This window comes from Megascapheus bottae, chromosome 22 (assembly GCF_031878675.1).
Source record: "Megascapheus bottae isolate mThoBot1 chromosome 22, mThoBot2.hap1, whole genome shotgun sequence".
Lineage (NCBI taxonomy): Eukaryota > Metazoa > Chordata > Mammalia > Rodentia > Geomyidae > Megascapheus > Megascapheus bottae.
In genome coordinates, this window is record NC_143530.1 from 32,192,731 (window position 1) to 32,210,583 (window position 17,853).

General features: G+C 37.9%; 1 protein-coding gene across 1 annotated transcript in view; it reads right to left on the reverse strand.

Moving 5' to 3' along the window:
* Positions 1-17,853, reverse strand: part of LOC150048474 (uncharacterized) — a 264,112-nt gene that overhangs the window by 124,725 nt on the left and 121,534 nt on the right. The gene's annotated exons all lie outside the window — the stretch shown is intronic.

Below are 17,853 nucleotides of genomic sequence, written 5' to 3' on the forward strand. Positions count from 1 at the left end.
TATGGAAAAAGACTCAAGATGTATTCATTCTTAACATTCCTTTCTGACCTCCCCTCATGATCCTTCATGACTTCATCTATAACTCCTTTCCTATTTTCAGATAAATTAGTAGCTATGAATTAAAAATAGTCAATGAAGTACAAAAATCACACATTTGGCTGTTCTTTTTAAAAATATTCACATCTTCAAAACATAGGGTCAAAGCATCTGTTATTTAAAGACTTCAAAGATAAGAGTAACTGACAGATGGACTGGTAAACAATGTACAACAAATTACATCAGCAACTAGCTCAAAGCCCTGTAAAAATAACTTATCCTCTACCCTTACGTAATGGGATTAATTAAGTACCTCTGAGACACTGAAATGTTGATTCACAAAAGACATGCTTTGAAAAGAACCAAATAATCTTTTCTGAACCCCTACCCCCAAATTAACTTTTTGGTTGGATTGAAAAGTTAAAAACACAACCGAATGTTCTTTATGAGTTCAGATGAGGGTCACAACCTCAGGACCACAGAAAGCTCAAGATGCTTTAGCTTCCCAAAATAGTTTTATCTTCTCAAATATGGAAAAAGAATTGTCCACCCAGGAACTAAGTCCTTGATCTTTTATACAGAAGTATAAACCAAAAGATTTAGTAGATTCTGCCTTCAGAGATCTTACTAGGAGGCATGAGAATTCTCCAATGATCAAGAGTAAAACTGAGTGATTTATATTGTGGAATAAACAATACCAAGTACATCAAGATCGCATTGATGGGGGCCGGGAGTTTGGCCTAGTGGTAGAGTGCTTGCCTAGCATGCACGAAGACCCGAGTTCAATTCCTCGGTACCATATACATAGAAAAAAGCCAGAAATGGTGCTAAGGCTCAAGTGGTAGAGCTCTAGCCTTGAGAAACTCCAAGGACAGTGCTCAGGCCCTGAGCTCAAGCCCACGACTGGCAAAAAAAAAAAAGATCACATTGTTGCATAGCTTAAAAATGACATTGCATAAATTCATCATTTTCCTTGCTTTTTCTTTCATGTTAACTGGGGGAAATGACAGACCTTAGGTAGTAATTTAAGCTAGAAGAACAAACATGATTGCACTGACCCATTGGGCTTGTCACATGCAGCTCTATATGTTGATTTGGCATAGAAAGAAAGAATGGAAAGAAAACAGAGGAAAGAAAATAGAAAAGGGAAAAGCAAACAGGTATGTGATAGAACAAGCTATGAGGTTTTACACCTATTCTCATATTAAAACTCCTGTTTATCTCTTTGCTTTACTAGAAAGACCATGATAGAGATGGAGAAGGGAAATGGATATCTTGTGTCAATCAATTCAGCCAATAATTATATACTACTGACATTCTATTTCATGTGCGATATGACAAAGCATAAGAAATATACAACAAGATTCAAGGAATTGAAGTTTTACAGAGAGTCTTAAGCTTTATCTCCAGGTCTGACAATAGGAGATGATTCATTGTATATAACTCTGAAATGACTACACTATTTTTCAGGGCAGAAAATTCCATTATTCGAAATCATCGAAGAAGGTTTGAAAAGATTATCATGTGAAGAACTGTCAAAATGTCTCTACTCAATGGCAATCACTTAATGCCTTTCTTAATGCCTATTTTGGTATGTTTAATGGTTTGATGATTTATATTAATTTGATTATAATGATTTTTGTCTGTTACATTGCCAATGTATGATATGAATGGGAAAAATGTCTATCCAGCTAAAAAATGTGCAACAGCATTGGGACAAATAAAAAGGTGAGAGGAAATAGGCTTTTCTAGAAATTTTAAAGAAAGTAACAATCTTCATTATTACCTATGGTACCCAGAACTGTGTTGCTATAGCCCCTAGGTACCTATAAATCACTCATGGGGTAAGTCCCTTGTAATGTCTTTTTGAGCTTAACTACAGACAGTAAAACAAATTGAAAAACAGAATAATTCATGGGTGCTTCTTGTGCAGTGTTTTATTTTTATTTAGGCTTGTTGCATGCAAGGACAAACCTCTTAAGATGCTAAACTTGGTCATATTCTGCACAACAGAGCTAGCAAGCAACTTTGTTCCACAAATACCACTGCAGCATCCATCAGAACAGAAAATGAAGCTGCCCACTTTACACCGACGAGAGAGGAAACTTTTATACTTGGAGATGAATTATCTTTTTCAGCAGGATATCTTTGGTCCACTGGATGGGTTGCTGTGAGCAATGGAAGCTGAACAAACCTGGAAAGGCCTTTCTGTCTTGCTTCTCACTGTAACCTTACTTGAGTCTAGTAATCTTCAGGGCAGAATAAATATAGCAGGCATTTCCCCTAAGCCTTGGGAGCTGAATATTTCTAGTTAATACATAAAATTAGTTGACAGAAATATGAGGCATAGCCCCACCACAGACTTGGGACTTCTCAAGCTTGACCCCATAGGGTAGAGATGACTGTGTGATGCACTGGATTACTGATGAATGGAAAGGGAAAGGCCTTGTGTCCAGATATTTGGAGTGATTCTGAAGCAAAGCAATTATAACTAAATAATTTCCATCCTAGAAATTTTGCATATATTAAAACAAATGGTTTTAAATTTATTATTATTATTATTATTATTATTATTATTATTATTATTATTATATAGTGACTAGAGAGAGTATTGTAAAGAATTTGGATCATCCCATAGAACTCACTTTATTTTTTTGCTGGGTGTCACTGCATGTTCTTTGTTTATAGAAAATTGTTTCATCACAACCACAACCCTATGAGTCAGATGCTATCATGGAAGCATGGTAACAGTGTCTATAAAAGTACAAATATTTAGTTGGTTTAAGAATGTTATTAATTGCTAAAGACAAGATTTGAGTTATATATTTCATAGCTTGTCTTCTTTACCACAAAGCCAACCTGTATTTCTGGATTAAAATGTTTCTAAATGTTTCTAAGAAACATCCCAGAAATGTACAGAAGAATAAAACCACTGCCATACCAATGGCAATTGTGAGTTCAACCTTATATTTTTCATAATTATAGTTGGTGTATGCAAAGTATAATGTATTTTGTTCAACTTGTGGTTTTAAATGTTTGGTTAAAGTATCATTTTCAACTCTGAGGTTTGATGATGGTTTTAGTTCTTGAAAGGAAACAGTGTGTGTGGATGTGATAACAGTATTTATCCTATTAAATCTATATCTAAATACTTTGAGGAAGTCATTCAAAAATATACTTATCCAGAACAAACTAGATAAAGGATAAAATGATATAGTTTGCTTCAAGCTTTCTAAACCTAGCTTTCTAAACTTAGTAGCTAAGCATCCTTTAAAAATCTCTTGACCTGGTGGGTCACCAGCCCCCTTTCAACTTCAAAATCAGTTCTATCATGGGATTGGGGTGGGAAAGGAATATAATAAAAGAATAATAAATATTTCTTTCCATGCCTGAAGGCTGCTGAATGGGTTTTGTTCTATGATGATCTTAATAGAACTATTTTCTCCCAAGCAAAACTCGATACTTCTATATCTCACAGAATCAGTGCCCTTTCTTCAAACAGTGTTATTCGTCACTGTTTCCTCCAGTTTTTTTTTTTTCATGGTTAGGTGACCAGGCAGCTGCATCACTATGCAAAGAGTGCATGGAAGAATTAAATTGCCTGGAACCACTTTCTAGCTTTGCCTGTTTGGTAGAGGCATGAATTTAGGTGATTTACTGCCTCAAATTTCTATTACTGCATCTACTCATAAGAATGACTTTACTGGTAATACCTTAAGAGCAGAGATGGACCCTGGTACGTTGTTTTATATATCCTGATAATCCACTCTGTGTTGACACTAATAAGGAAGTGTGTGCTGTGTTAAAATATTCATACATGAGAGAAAGAGCCAACAACCTTCCACTTGGTTCTCTTGATTCAAGACCAAAGTTGTTCTTCACCTTCTCATTCCTACATTTCCAATTGGCTCCCAAATCCAACTTACACTCTGACACATCAGGTTGAACCAGCCTTGCCACCAGGTTTTGGAACCTGAGTTCCATCTCACCAAGTCTGAAGGAGTTATTCTAATATGTTTTGTTTGTTTGGATTTTTTCCCCGTTTATTGTGCTCCCAACTAACAATACAATCAAAGCTCAGAGCATCATCATAAAAATTAAACTCTGCTCTCATAGACAGCTTTGTTTTGTTCCCAATTACATAGTCCACCAGCACTAAACCCTCTAAGGCAGTGTTCCAGACAACTGCTGATGGTTGGCTGCAGTACAGGAGCAAACGGGCATGGAGATTGGTTGATGGTTTTCCCTACTGGAACTACATTGTATTATAAGCTGGCAGAAAGTTAAGTCAGACACAGCCAACACCTGGGAAACTCACAGAGACATCCAAACCCTGTCATCTGTGGCAGGAAACCAAAGATCCGCACTGAATTTCCTCCACATTTCCCGCTCCAGCGAGGCACCGGTGGATAAGGAGACAGCCGCTCTGGTTAAGCTGGTAAGTAGACATCATCAGGAAACTTGTCACTCAGGATACGGCGGAGATGCGTCATGCACAAAGATGGAGATGGAAACCCTCTTGTCCAAAGCCTCTGAGTCCACACAATTACCTTAATGTGTCCCAAATCTGAACCTGGCACCCATGATTCTGTTCGTTTATTGGACTTAGTCTACCAGAGCCACTGAAGTGTTTCTCTCCAACTCCAATGGCAGCCTCAGATCTCTACCACTGAACCTGGTTGGTGTCCAGCTTTCAGATGGCGAGGCCAATTTAATCAGATTGGAATACTTTGGGATAAAGGCCTGTCAGCAGAATGGATGAAGAGGTAATTCTACAACTTTTGGTAACAATCTACACAGGATAAAAGGACAGAGAGTGAGAGAACCAAAGATTATAACTCTACTGAATACTTGGTTAGCAACTGTGTGTGCTATTATTGGCCACACTACTGCTAAGCATAAAAACACAGCAGTGCCTACCTCTACACTCAAGGAGACGGAAAAATGACAGGTACCTCTAGAGATGGCACAGGGAGGTGAAGAAACCTAAACGAGAGCTTGGGTACTGGGGGCTCATGCCTCTAATCTTAGCTTTTTAGAAGAATGAAAACTAAGGTTTTGGGTTCAAAGCAAGCCTAGGCAAGCCAGGTGTGAGCGCCTCTAATCCTAGCTACTCAGGAGGCTGAAGTCTGGGGATCACAGTTCAAAGCCAGTCCAGGCATTAAAGTCTGTGAGACTCGTATTTCAAATTAACCACCAGAAAACCGGAGTTTGGCCTAGTGGTAGAGTGCTTGCCTAGCATGCACAAAGACCCAGATTGGATTTCTCAGTACCACATTCATAGAAAAAGCTGGAAGTGGTGCTGTGGCTCAAGTGGTAGAGCTCTAGCCTTGAGAAAGCCCAAGGACAGTGCTCAGGCCCAGAGTTCAAGCCCCAAACTGGCAAAAAAAAGATTATTACAATACAGAAATTTTCATAAAAATTGACAGGAGAATACACTAACTTAATTGCAATTAAAGAATGGAAATTAAAACTATAATGAGACATTATTTGAAATGGATACCATTAGAAGAGTGAAAAATGCAATTCAAGCTGGGTGCTCATGTCTCATGCCTGTAAACCTAGCCATTCAGGATGCTGAGATCTGAGGACCGTGGCTCAAAGCCAGCCCAGTACATGAAACTCTTATCTTCAATTAACCACCAGAAAACCAGAAGTGGCATTGTGGCTCAAAGTGGTAGAGTGTTAGCCTTGAACCAAAAAGCTCAGGAAAAGCAACCAGGCTCAGAGTTCAAGCCCCATGATGGACAAAAAACAAAATACATATGAGTTTATATGGGAAATCAGGATCCTCATTTACTCAGACAACTATTCTGTGACTTCAATCAAATGTAGCAGTGGTACTAATCAATCCCATATCCAGATATATTTCAGAGAAAATGTCATGTACCACCATAAAGGGACATGGTCACTCTAATTTTCTTTAGACAGTGAGATGAGAAGTCATTTTTACCTCCCTAGAGCAACTTTTCACTACAAAACAATGTACTGCTACTAGAATCTATTAGAATTGTACACACTTTACATCATCTATGATAATACTGCAAGGATCAACACAGACACACTTAGAGCCTTTGGACTGAATACAAGACTCAAGAAGTAATAAGAACTATGATCAAATGCTCAGCATGAAAACCCCTAAGAGGACATGATATAATAACACAAACATTAGGAACATGCGTTATTGTACCATTTAAAAAGCATCCAAGTTTTTTTTTTATTTGAGAGCCCAAATTGATGGTCCAATTTTGAAACTTGTTCAAAAGTGCTCTGATAGGACCGGGAGTTTGGTCTAGTGGTAGAGTGCTTGCGTAGCATGCATGAAGACCCAGGTTCGATTCCTCAGTACCACATACATAGGAAAAAGCTGGAAGTGGTGCTGAGAGAGTCCAAGGACAGTGCTCAGACCCTGAGCTCAAGCCCAGAACTGGCAAAAAAAATTTTTAAAAAGTGCTCTGATAAATAAGAACCTGGATTCATAATACATATATATATATACATTTCTACATGTTCTATTATTAAATATATACTGAAAATAGAACAAAAAAGAAAAACTTTTGAAAAATGTTCTGCAAAATGTTGCAATGGTGAAATAACCATTTCATCTATCTTTGCATCGCTGGAACCTAACATCATGATTATTCCACTAAGCACATCCTGAGTAAATTCATAACTGGAAGCAGAAAACAAACACAGAGACCACTCAAGAGATTCCAAATCTTTGAGACCATTAAGAGAAATGATCTGCTCCTCAGAATGTGATAAAGGGTGTGACTGTAGAGGAAGGTTGATGTCTTCAGGTAAGTACTCTTCAAATTCAAATAACAAGTTGATCTAAGTCTGGAATTCCTGGGTGTAATGTGTGGCTCACGTGGTAGAGGGACTGCTAATGAGCTCAAAGTCCTGAATCAAATCTCAGTACTGCCAAAAAAAAATGATGAGATCAAAGAAGTATTCTAGATTTTTGTTCCAACTGCTAGAAAATATTTTATGTGAAGGAAGAGAACATAGAATTAGGAGGACCAGTGGAAATGATATAGAGGTATTCTGTGGTAATAAAAATATATGAAACTGGCTCATGATGGAGGAAGATGGTGTGTTCCTGGTGAGCATAGAGGAAGAGTTGACTGAATAATATCAGTGCGAGGATGGAGTAGGATGGGGAAGTTTGAAAAAGTAGCAATTAAATTATGTCTCAAGGCAAAACACAAATAATCTAAGTCTGTTATTTCAAATCACTTGCACTGTTATTCGCTTTAACTGTAGGAACAATAAATTGGCATGGTGGTGAGAGTGAGAATTTAAAAGTAAGAAAAAAATGTCAAATTCAAATTAAGAATACACAGCTGGGTGCCACCTGTAATCCAAGCTACCCAGAAAGATGATCTAAAAATTACGATTTGAAACCAGTCCCAGCAGAAAAAAGGTCATGAGACTTTTTTTTTTTTTTTTTTTTGGTGAGACATGGGCCTTGAACTCAGCCTGGGCACTGTCCCTGAGCTCCTCAGCTCAAGGCTACCACCCTACCCTTGAACCAAGCCCCATTTCCCATTTTCTAGAGGTTAATTGGAGATAAGAGTCTCAGGTCCTTTTGTTCCTGGGCTGGCTTTGAACCTTGATCCTCAAATCTCAGCCTCCTGAGTAGCTAGGATTACAGGTTTGAGCTACCATGTGGTTATCTCCAATTAACCACAAAGCTAGAAGATAAACTGTGGATCAAGAAGTACAGCAGTAACCTTTAGGAAAAGAGCTCAGGGACAAGTTCAAGCCCTGATACTGTCAACACCCGCCCCCAAGCACAAACACACACACACACACACACACACACACACACACACACACACACCCCACAGAATAAAACTCTTTATTCCCAGATCCATAAATGGAATTTACTAGAGCACAGTGCAGAAGGCTGATATGTTCCCAAGCAAGTTTAATTTAAAATGTCCTGAAACTGTTATTCTTACATTGTTCCAATCTGCTTTGAACCAGAATCAGAAAAGGACCTAGAATAATCATAAATTGAGTTTAGTCTTATGAGACCCAGAAAGTAAATGATGGCACTCAGCTTAAGGTTTCTCCAAAAACTAAAAATAGAACTGCTATGTACCCAGTTGTACCGTGCTCAGGTTTACATCTTGAGGAATTCAAGTTCCATACCACCAAGGTATCTGCACATCCACAGCACTATGCATAGCGGCCAAGTTATCATAGCAGCTTTAGTCCTATTCATCCCATAGCAAGAACAAGAACTGGAGATCATCGTGTTAACTGAGAAGCCAAGCATGTTTTCTTTCCTAGATGGAATCTAGATTTTGATGGGGAAAGGGGAGAAAAAGATAACCAATGGGAGAGGGGGGGGCAGAGAGGCTTAGGGTGTGGATATAATTAAAATACATTACATATATGCATGAAAATATCGTAATAAAACATGTACCTTTTCAGAACTAATGTGTACCCACAAAATGTCAGAGCCATCAAGGTGTTTTTGACATACCATGGGGTCTCATCAATTAATCAAAAACTATGAAGACATATGTATAGAAGAGAAATATGACAATTGTCTTGAAACAAATTCTACATGTATGGTGGACCTAAAAGAAAGACTCCCTCTACCCTAAATTTTAGCCTATCAATGTTTGCTCTTTAGAGTCCTCACTGGTGGAAGCTGAATTCATATCTATCTTTGAGTTCTCCCCGTCTTTCCATATAGATATCTGTGTGTTGTTTGTATTGTTAAATTTCTAATCACTCTAGAGAATGATGGGCAAATGCATGTTGAAGAATTGAAAATGAGGTGAAACCACCTTATAGTTAACAGATATAAATGGTATTTAGCAAAATATCTTGACATAAATATATACGCAAATAAAAGCCAGATAGAAGGCACAGACATGCTTATGTAGTATAAACAGAACATTAAATCAGTTGATTTCTGACCAGAGATTTTAGTGTGTCTGATTATTCCCCTCCCCGCTGTGGTCAGTCTTGGGGCTTGACCTCATGGTCTGGGCACTGTCCTTGAGCTGTTTTTGCAGAAGGCTAGCATTCTACCAGTTTGAGCCACAGCTCTACTTTAATTTTTTTAGGGGAGTTCTTTGGAAAGAAATCACATGGGCTTTCTTGGGCAGGCTAGCTTGGAACTGCAATCCTCAGATCTCAGCATGCTGACTAGCTAGGATTATAGGCATGAGCCACCAGGACTTGTATGCTATTATTTTTTTAATTGAAGATTTTTAAGATTGTGAACTTTTAAACTGTAAGATTTCTCCCAAATGAACTGAAAGGTCTTGAAAAATAGTAAGTAGGCCCATTATTCACAGAGATTTTATGACAATTGGCAGAAACTGTTAATAAGAGGGTGGATCATAGTTGTAAAAATGGACAAGGAGATTAAAATGCAATACTACACCTTCTTACAGTGTGCACCTGACTATTTTGTGTGAAGTTCAGGAAAAAAACACTTCTGTACATTGTATTCATAAAATGCTTTGTAATTCAGGGGGTGATTTTTAGTTAAGATGATTCTAACACACTAAATGACTTTATATGTATTTATCCAAGGCTATATAAGAATTAAGTTTTAAACAAAATATCCATCTAAAGTAAATATACCTATGTCTCTCTGAAGGTGGGAAATGACTATTGCTGCACTGTTTTCCCTTCTTAAGAATTTTCCTTGCATTCATATCTTCTCAACAAGGCACTAGTTAAACAGGCTAACATGTATATTTCACACAGTTGTATGTATCAACTGCATGTTTTAAAACTTTAAGTTCTCCTTTGTGTTTGGAAAGATAAGGGAGTCATTATTTTTTTCCATACATTTTTTGTTGTAATTAATAGAAGGATTACATTTATTTGCCAGATAGAAGGTGCAATAATTCGCATATATTGATAGTCTTGGTCCCATTTCCCTCCCCTCACCACCCCTTACCTTGTTTTCCCCCTTCCCTATCCAATTTCAAATAACCAAATACAAATACATCCAATATATCAGATAACAAAGTGAGATACTGTAACAATATGAGATAACCAAGGGACAGCAAAGAGATGAGAGATAACATAGTACGTTAAGGACAACAATCACTCATTATATGGCTTTTGTTTCTATATCCTAGAGGTCCTTTCATTTAACGTCATACTATATGGCGTTATGTATGTAGGTTTTGCTCTATTGCAAATCTCTGCTAGTAGAGCCCAAGGTTTCTACTGCTTATGACAAATGAGGGAAACCATTGAGCCTAAGTTCCTTTGAGTCTGGCTTACTTCACTTAATATGATTTTTTCTAAGTCTTTCCATTTCCTAACAAATAGGGCGATGTCATTCTTTCTGACAACAGCGTAGAATTCCATTGTGTACAAATGCCACATCTTGTTGACTACTCATCAACTGAGGGGCGTCTGGGTGGGTTCCATGTCTTTGCTATGGTAAATAGTGCTGCAATGAACATCATTGTGCTAGTGGATTTAGTATGTCCTTGTTTCTGGACAGTTGGGTAAATGCCTAGTAGTGGAATTGCTGGGACATAGGGGAGCTTTATGTATAGTCTTTTGAGGAACTGCCATACTGCTTTCCATAGTGGTTAAACGAGTTTGCACTCTCACCAACAGTGTAGTAGTGATCCCTCCTGGCCACATCCCCTCCAGCATCCGTTGTTATTAGTTTTCTTGATCCTGGCCATTTTAACTGGAGTGAGGTGGAATCTTAGAGTTGTTTTCATTTGCATTTCTTTTATGGACAGAGATGTTGAGCATTTCTTCATGTGTCTATAGGCCATTTTTGTTTCTTCTTCAGAGAAGACTCTCTTTAAGTCTTTGGCCCATCTTTTAATGGGATGGTTGTTACTTTGGAAATTAGTTTTGGAGTGATTCAATTTTTTGAGCTGTTGATATATTTTAGGTGTGAGGCCTTTGACCGTTGTATGGTTGGTGAAGACGTTTCCCGTTCTGTAGGCTTCCTAATTAATTTACTAGCTATGTCCTTTGCCTTACAGAAACTCTGCAGTTTAATGCAGTCCCACTTATACAGCCTTTCTCTGATTTGTTGTGATCCTTGGTCCTTATTAAGAAAGTATCGACCTGGGCCAAGGAGGCCTAGTGTATCTCCTATTCTTTCTTGTAAAGTTTTCAGTGTGTCAGCTTTTACCTCAAGGTCATTGATCCATTTGGAATTAATTCTAGTTCAGAGTGACAAAGAAGGATCCAACTTTAGTTTTCTGCAGATGCTTAACCAGTTCTGCCAGTACCACTAGTTGAAGACGCTGTCTTTCTTCCATTCTATTTGTTTGGCTCCCTTGTCAAAGATTAGGTGGCCATAGGTCTGTGGGTTAATATCTGGGTCTTCAGTTCTATTCCATTGGTCTTCAGGCCTGTTCTTGTGCCAGTACCAAGCTGTTTTGATAATTATAGCTCTGTAATAGAGTCTAAAGTTTGGAATTGAAATTCCTCCAGCGCTGTTCTTTCTGCTAAGAAGTGTTTTTGCTATACGGGGTCTTTTATTATTCCAAATGAAATTTTGGATTGCCTCTTCTATTTCTTTAAAGAATGACACTGGGGTATTGATGGGTATTGCGTTGAATTTGTAGATAGCCCTTGGCAAGATTGTCATTTTCACGATGTTGATTCGTCCAATCCAGGAGCATGGGAGGTTTTTCCATTTCCTTAGTTCTGCTTTAATTTCCTTTTTCAGGGTTTTAAAGTTTTCATCAAAAAGGTCCTTTACATTCTTATTTAAGATAATTCCTAGATACTTTATTTTCTTTGAGGCTATTGCAAAAGGAGTTGCTTTCCTGATTGTTGCCTCTTTCTTCTTACTGTTGGCGTAAAGGAAGGCAGTTGTTTTTTGAGCATTAATTTTGTACCCTGCTACCCTTCCAAAGTTTTGAATCAGCTCAAGGAGCTTGGGAGTGGAGTCTATAGGATTCTTTAAATACAGAATCATGTCATCTGCACAGAGGGAAAGATTTACTTCCTTTTTCCCTATTTGGAACCCCTTTATGCTTGCTTCTTGCCTTATTGCACTGGCTGGGAATTCTAATACTATGTTAAACAGAAGTGGAGAGAGTGGGCATCCTTGTCTCATTCCTGATTTTAGATGGAATGGCTTTAGCTTTTTGCCATTAAGTATAATACTAGCTGTGGGTTTGTCATACACAGCCTTTATTATACTGAGGAATGTCCCATGGATTCCTAGTTTCTCCAGAGCTTTTAACATAAACGGGTGTTGGATCTTGTCAAATGCCTTTTCTGCATCTATTGAGACAATCGTGTGATTTTTGTCCATGCTCCTGTTGATGTGTTGAATTATATTAATTGATTTGTGTATGTTGAACCAGCTTTGCCACCCTGTGATGAATCCTGTTTGATCATAGTGTATATTTTTTTTGAAGAGTTGTTGTACCGGTTGGCCAGTATTTTGTTGAGAAGTTTTGCATCGATGTTCATCAAAGAAACAGGTCTATAGTTCTCTTTCTTTGATGAATCTCTGCCTGGTTTGGGATGAGGGTTATTCTGGCTTCATAGAATGAGTTTGTAAAGAGCCTTCATTTTCAATTTCATTGAAGAGCTTGAGGAGTATTGGTGTGAGCTCTGCTTTGAAGACCTTATAGAATTCAGCTGTGAGTCCATCTGGCCCTGGGCTTTTCTTGGATGGAAGGTCTCATATTGCCATTTCTATTTCAGTGCTTGAAATAGGCCTGTTGAGTTGGGTTAGTTCTACTGGTTCAGTGTGGGTATGTTAATACTGGCTAGGAATTCACCTATTTTTTCTAGATTCTCAAATTTATTGACGTAAAGATTTGAGATGTATTCTCTCATGGTGCTCTGGATCTTGGTAATTTCTGTCATGATATTACCATTTTCATTTGTGATTTTGTTTATTTCAGTATGCTCTCTTCTTTTTTTGGTAAGATTTGTTAAGGGTCTGGCAATTTTGTTAATTTTTTCAAAGAACCAACCCCTTGTTTATTGATTCTTTCTATAGTTTCTATGGACTCCAATTCATTTAATTCTGCTTTGATTTTAATAATTTTCTTCCTTCTACTGGGATTAGGGTTGGTTTGTTGCTTTTCTTTCAGGAGTTTAAGGTGACGCATTGAATTGTTGGTTTGCAGTTTTTCCAATTTGTTATTGTAGGCACTCAGCACTATAAATTTTCCTCTGAGTACTGCCTTTCCCATGTCTCAAAGTAGCTGGTATTTTGTGTACTCCTTTTTGTTAAATTTCATAAACTGTTGGATTTCTGTTTTGATCTCTTTGATGACCCATTGGTGATTCAACAATGTGTTGTTCAATCTCCATGAGTTACAGGGTTTTCATTGGTAGAGGGTGTTCAGTTCTAATTTGATGCCCTTGTGGTCTGGGATGTCTGTTAGATCTAGTTGGTCTATACAGTTGTTCAATTCTAAGGTTTCTCTGTTGAGTTTATGCTTGGTTAATCTGTCCATAGGTGAGGTGGTGTGTTAAAGTCACCAACAATCACTGTGTTTCAATCTATGTATGGTTTCAGTGAGAGTAAAGTTTGCTTGATGAACTTCAGTGCTCTGGGATTCAGTGTGTAGATATTTAGGATGGTTATGTCCTCCTGGAGGAAAGATCCCTTTAGTAGTATGTAGTAACCTTGTTTGTCTTTTCTCACTAATTTTAGTTTGAAACCTATTTTATCTGATATGAGGATGGCAACTCCAGCCTGTTTATGGGGGCAGTTAGCTTGATAAGCTTTATTCCAATCTCACACTTTCAAAAAATGTTTGTTTGTTTGGGTAAGATGTGTCTCTTGAAGACAGCAGAACGATGGCTTTTGCTTTTTGATCCAACTAGATAGTCTATGCCGTTTAATTGGAGAGTTATGTCCATTGATATTGAGATTCAGGATTGAGAAATATTTATTAGTTCCTGCCATTTTTAAAAGCTTTCATTAGGGTCGGTGTCTTGGCAGTTCTTGTGGTACTTAGATGTTATGATTTTTAGGTGCCATTTCTTTCTCTGCATTACATTTGTGTTGGTTTTCTATGTGTGGAACATCTTTGAGAATTTTCTGTAATGTTGGTTTGGTTGCTACATAATGTTGCAGCTTTTCCCTGAAATGGCGTGTTTTATTGTTCCCTCAGTTATGAATGAGAGCTTAGCTGGGTACAGTATTCTTGGCTGGTAGTTATTTGACTTAAGGGCATGACATGTATCCTTCCAATCTCTTCTTGCTTATATGGTCTCTGCTGAGAAATCTGGGGTTATTCTGATTGTGTTGCCTTTATAGGTGAGTATTCTCTTCTCCCTGGCTGCTTTTAGGATCCTATCTTTGGTCTCTATTGATCCAGTTCAGATTATAAGGTGGTGGTGGGATGTCCTTTTCTGGTCAGGTCTGTTTGGGATTCTAAAAGCTTCTTGTATCTGGATGGGCCTGCCCTTCTGGATATTTGGGAAGTTCTCTGAGATGATTCCCTGAAGTATATTTCCAATACCATTGACCTCTTTCTCCAGACCTTCCTCAATACCAATTAGCCTTAAATTAGGCTTCCTAATTGTATGTTGGACCTCCTGTAGTGTTTTCTCATATTTCCTAGATTTGAATTGATTCATTCTCTGTTCTTTCTCCATAACAACTAAATTATCTTTAACCCTGGAAATTCTCTCTTCTGCATTGGCTAACCTGCTATCAAAGCTTTCTACTTTATTCTTCATCTTCCTTGCTTCTAATTGCTCATTTTTGATGCCTTGCATCTCTTGTTTTAGATCATGTAGGATTTCTTTAACTCCTTGATTTCCATTTGAGTGTTAGCTCAGCAGCTTTATTCTCTTGGGACATTTGTTGGAGTTCAGTCACCTTTTTGTTTGTGGATTCTATGAATCTGTCCATTTTTCTTTGAAAAACCTGTATTATGGCCTCCTTTATGGCTTCCCCTTTTTCACATATCACCTTGTTTATGGTTTCCTCTTGTTTAGCTATGGCTTCCTCCCTTATCTCTTTCTTTATATTTTCACACTTTTCATTAATGATGTTTATCAATTGCATTTGTATAGCACTTGGAAAGCTCTCCTCTAGATTTACCACTGACTGCTCCATTGCCTGTTTATGTTGGGTGGGAGATACTATTCCTTGATTTGACATTTTTCTTGAGTTTCTTGTTCTGGCCATTTGAAAATGGCGGCAAGATTAATACTAAACAAGATTATAATTTTTCAGATATAACCAACCTAGACCTCTGTAGCTGGCTGACAATAGATGTTCACCATTATAGATTGGTAATATCACTCTCTCTTTTTTGGGGGACACTTACATACAAATCTAATACAACCACAGATTACCAATTTATGACCAAGACAATAAGCCCCTCAATCCAATCTCTATTGTAGTTGAGTCCCTCTGGACCCAGAGTATAGCACACCTAGATGCACAGCATTGCTCAATAACCATCAAATGTAGATCCATGCATTATTAGAGTTGAAGGATGAACAGAGGACCAGAGATAGAAAAATAATATGAAATACAACAAGGAAGGTAGGAAAAGAATAATGTAGGAGTTTAAGATTATTATAGTAATGAAGAAAAGGTATCGTGTAAGGATAACTGAACTAAGGTGATAGACTGGTAGAATATTTGAGTAGAAAGTTTAGATGAATTTAGATAAAACTTATGAAAATAAGAAGAGTAGTAAGAAGAATATATAGAGAAAAGAGGGAGGTAGAGATAGTATATTTCAATGATACAAATTTTAAAAAGAAAAAAGAAACAAAACAACAACAAAATAAAAGAAAACAGAATACACACAAAACAAAAAAAAACAAAACAAAAAACAAAAAAAAAAAAAGAAAGAAAGAAAGAAAGAAAAGGGGGGAAATTCCTCACTATTGTGAGTTCTTACCCAAGAGATACTAGGGTTGAGAACCAGAAGTTTAAAAAGCAGGTGACTGTATCAATATGGATATCATTTTTATTCAGACTGTACCCAGAGCTGTCACTGTGTTTCTAGGAATGACCACAGTCACAGAAGGAATGTGGGAAAATAGAGAAGAAAAAATAAAAGGAATGAATCATAACATTAAAAAAAAAGGTGTAGGTAAAATGGCAAAGAGAAAAATAAGAACACCTAAAAATGCACATTAAAAGGGGTAAAAGAACAAACAAAAAAAAAGAAAAAGCGTATTCTTCAGGTTTTTTTTTTGGCAGGGAGGGCAGGATAAAACCTTGTGTCTCCACTAAATACTGGATCTAAACACTTCACAAAGTCTTTTTCTCTTGTGATTTGGCTATGAGGTTTTTCAGATGAGATTGCTTGATTGGTAAAACAAAGCTGAAAGATCCACAGGCGGCTTTGTTTACCAGGTCTGTGGTGGCACAGGGAAAGGACTTCAGCAGTGCTGGGGCCGGATTTCTGGCTAAGGGATCTCTGGGAAATCCTTTGCCAGTTAGAAAGATGGCGTTTCCAGCATCACCTCTCAGGCTCCAATTGCTTTGGCCTGTCTTTTCCAGTAGTCAAGATGGCGCTGCTCTCAGCTGGTGGGGGAGGGGCTCCCTCCCAATGCCATTCCTGGAGCAGAAGTGGAAACTTCTCCGAGATACTCACAAATTGCTGGATTCTCCGATTCCATGAAGCTGGCAAGTCTGTGCACGGTCAGGTGTTGGCTCTGGGCTCACGCAGGTTCTGTGTGGCTCTGTCTGCAGAGCCGGCGGGTCTGCCATGAAGAGCTGTCTGCTCCATTGCTGGTGGGGCTCCATGCTGTCTTCTAGGCCGGTATTCTGCCTTTTTCCTCTCTGACTGAGATCTCTGTGGCACTAAAGCTTACTTAGGATCAATTTCTGGTAAAGAACTGTCCCCTACGCTGCCAGAACTTGTATCTTGGCAGGAGCTCAGTACGTTTCAAACTGAACCGCCACCATCTTCTGCCGATCTCCCTCTTAGAGTGTCAAGGGAGTCATTCTTTATGCTGAAAATCCCAATTGAATTAATGATTCTGAAATCATATAAGCTATTGCCATATTACAATCTGAGGAAGACAAAATCCAAAGCAGTTTAGGTAACATAAAATACTGAACAATCATGAAAATTAGTGGATTGTGAAATGAATGACCACCTACCGTCACCGATGAAGTTGGCCCAAGACTCTCCAGTTTATTAAAGAAGGCATAAAGTATATGAGAGTGAAAGAATTTACAATGCCTGAAGCTCAAAATACATCTACTCAATTGTTTTCTTGATGTTATTTGCAAACTATTACAAGAGAACATTATCTATTTTACTGGTCATTTGAGTTTTTTGCATGAAATAAATCCCTGCATCGCATCATGCCCAGCTCACCTTCTCATCTTTGAAATCATGGAGTTTGAATTTGGACTGACTCATAATCAAATGCTCATGGATATTTAAATCTTATCACTGATGTCATGTTCAGTTTCCAGACAGTTGACTAAATCAATTCTATTCACCTCATTCTCCATCTCCCCAACTGAATCAGTGTTGTGGTGGCTACAGAGAAGACTGTCTGGCAACATATTGTGCACATTTTCCAATTCTACTGAACTGAAAAGCAACTAGTTCCACATGGTGCTTGGTGGATCCCAGACAGTGTGAATGGAAACCTGTAGCATTCTTCTAGAATATAGGATACCTTTTCAACCTACAAACTATTTAAAGGAAGACTAAAACTTATGTTTTCCAATGTGTCTGAGTGTCTATCACACCAGAATCATAGTTACATAGGTTACTGATATTACATCATAATAATGCTAATATCACATTCAGCTAGCAAGAATGAAATGCCTATCCAAGAGTTTTAAACAACAGAGTAAGTATTTAATCTTCTCATGTAAAAGAGAGT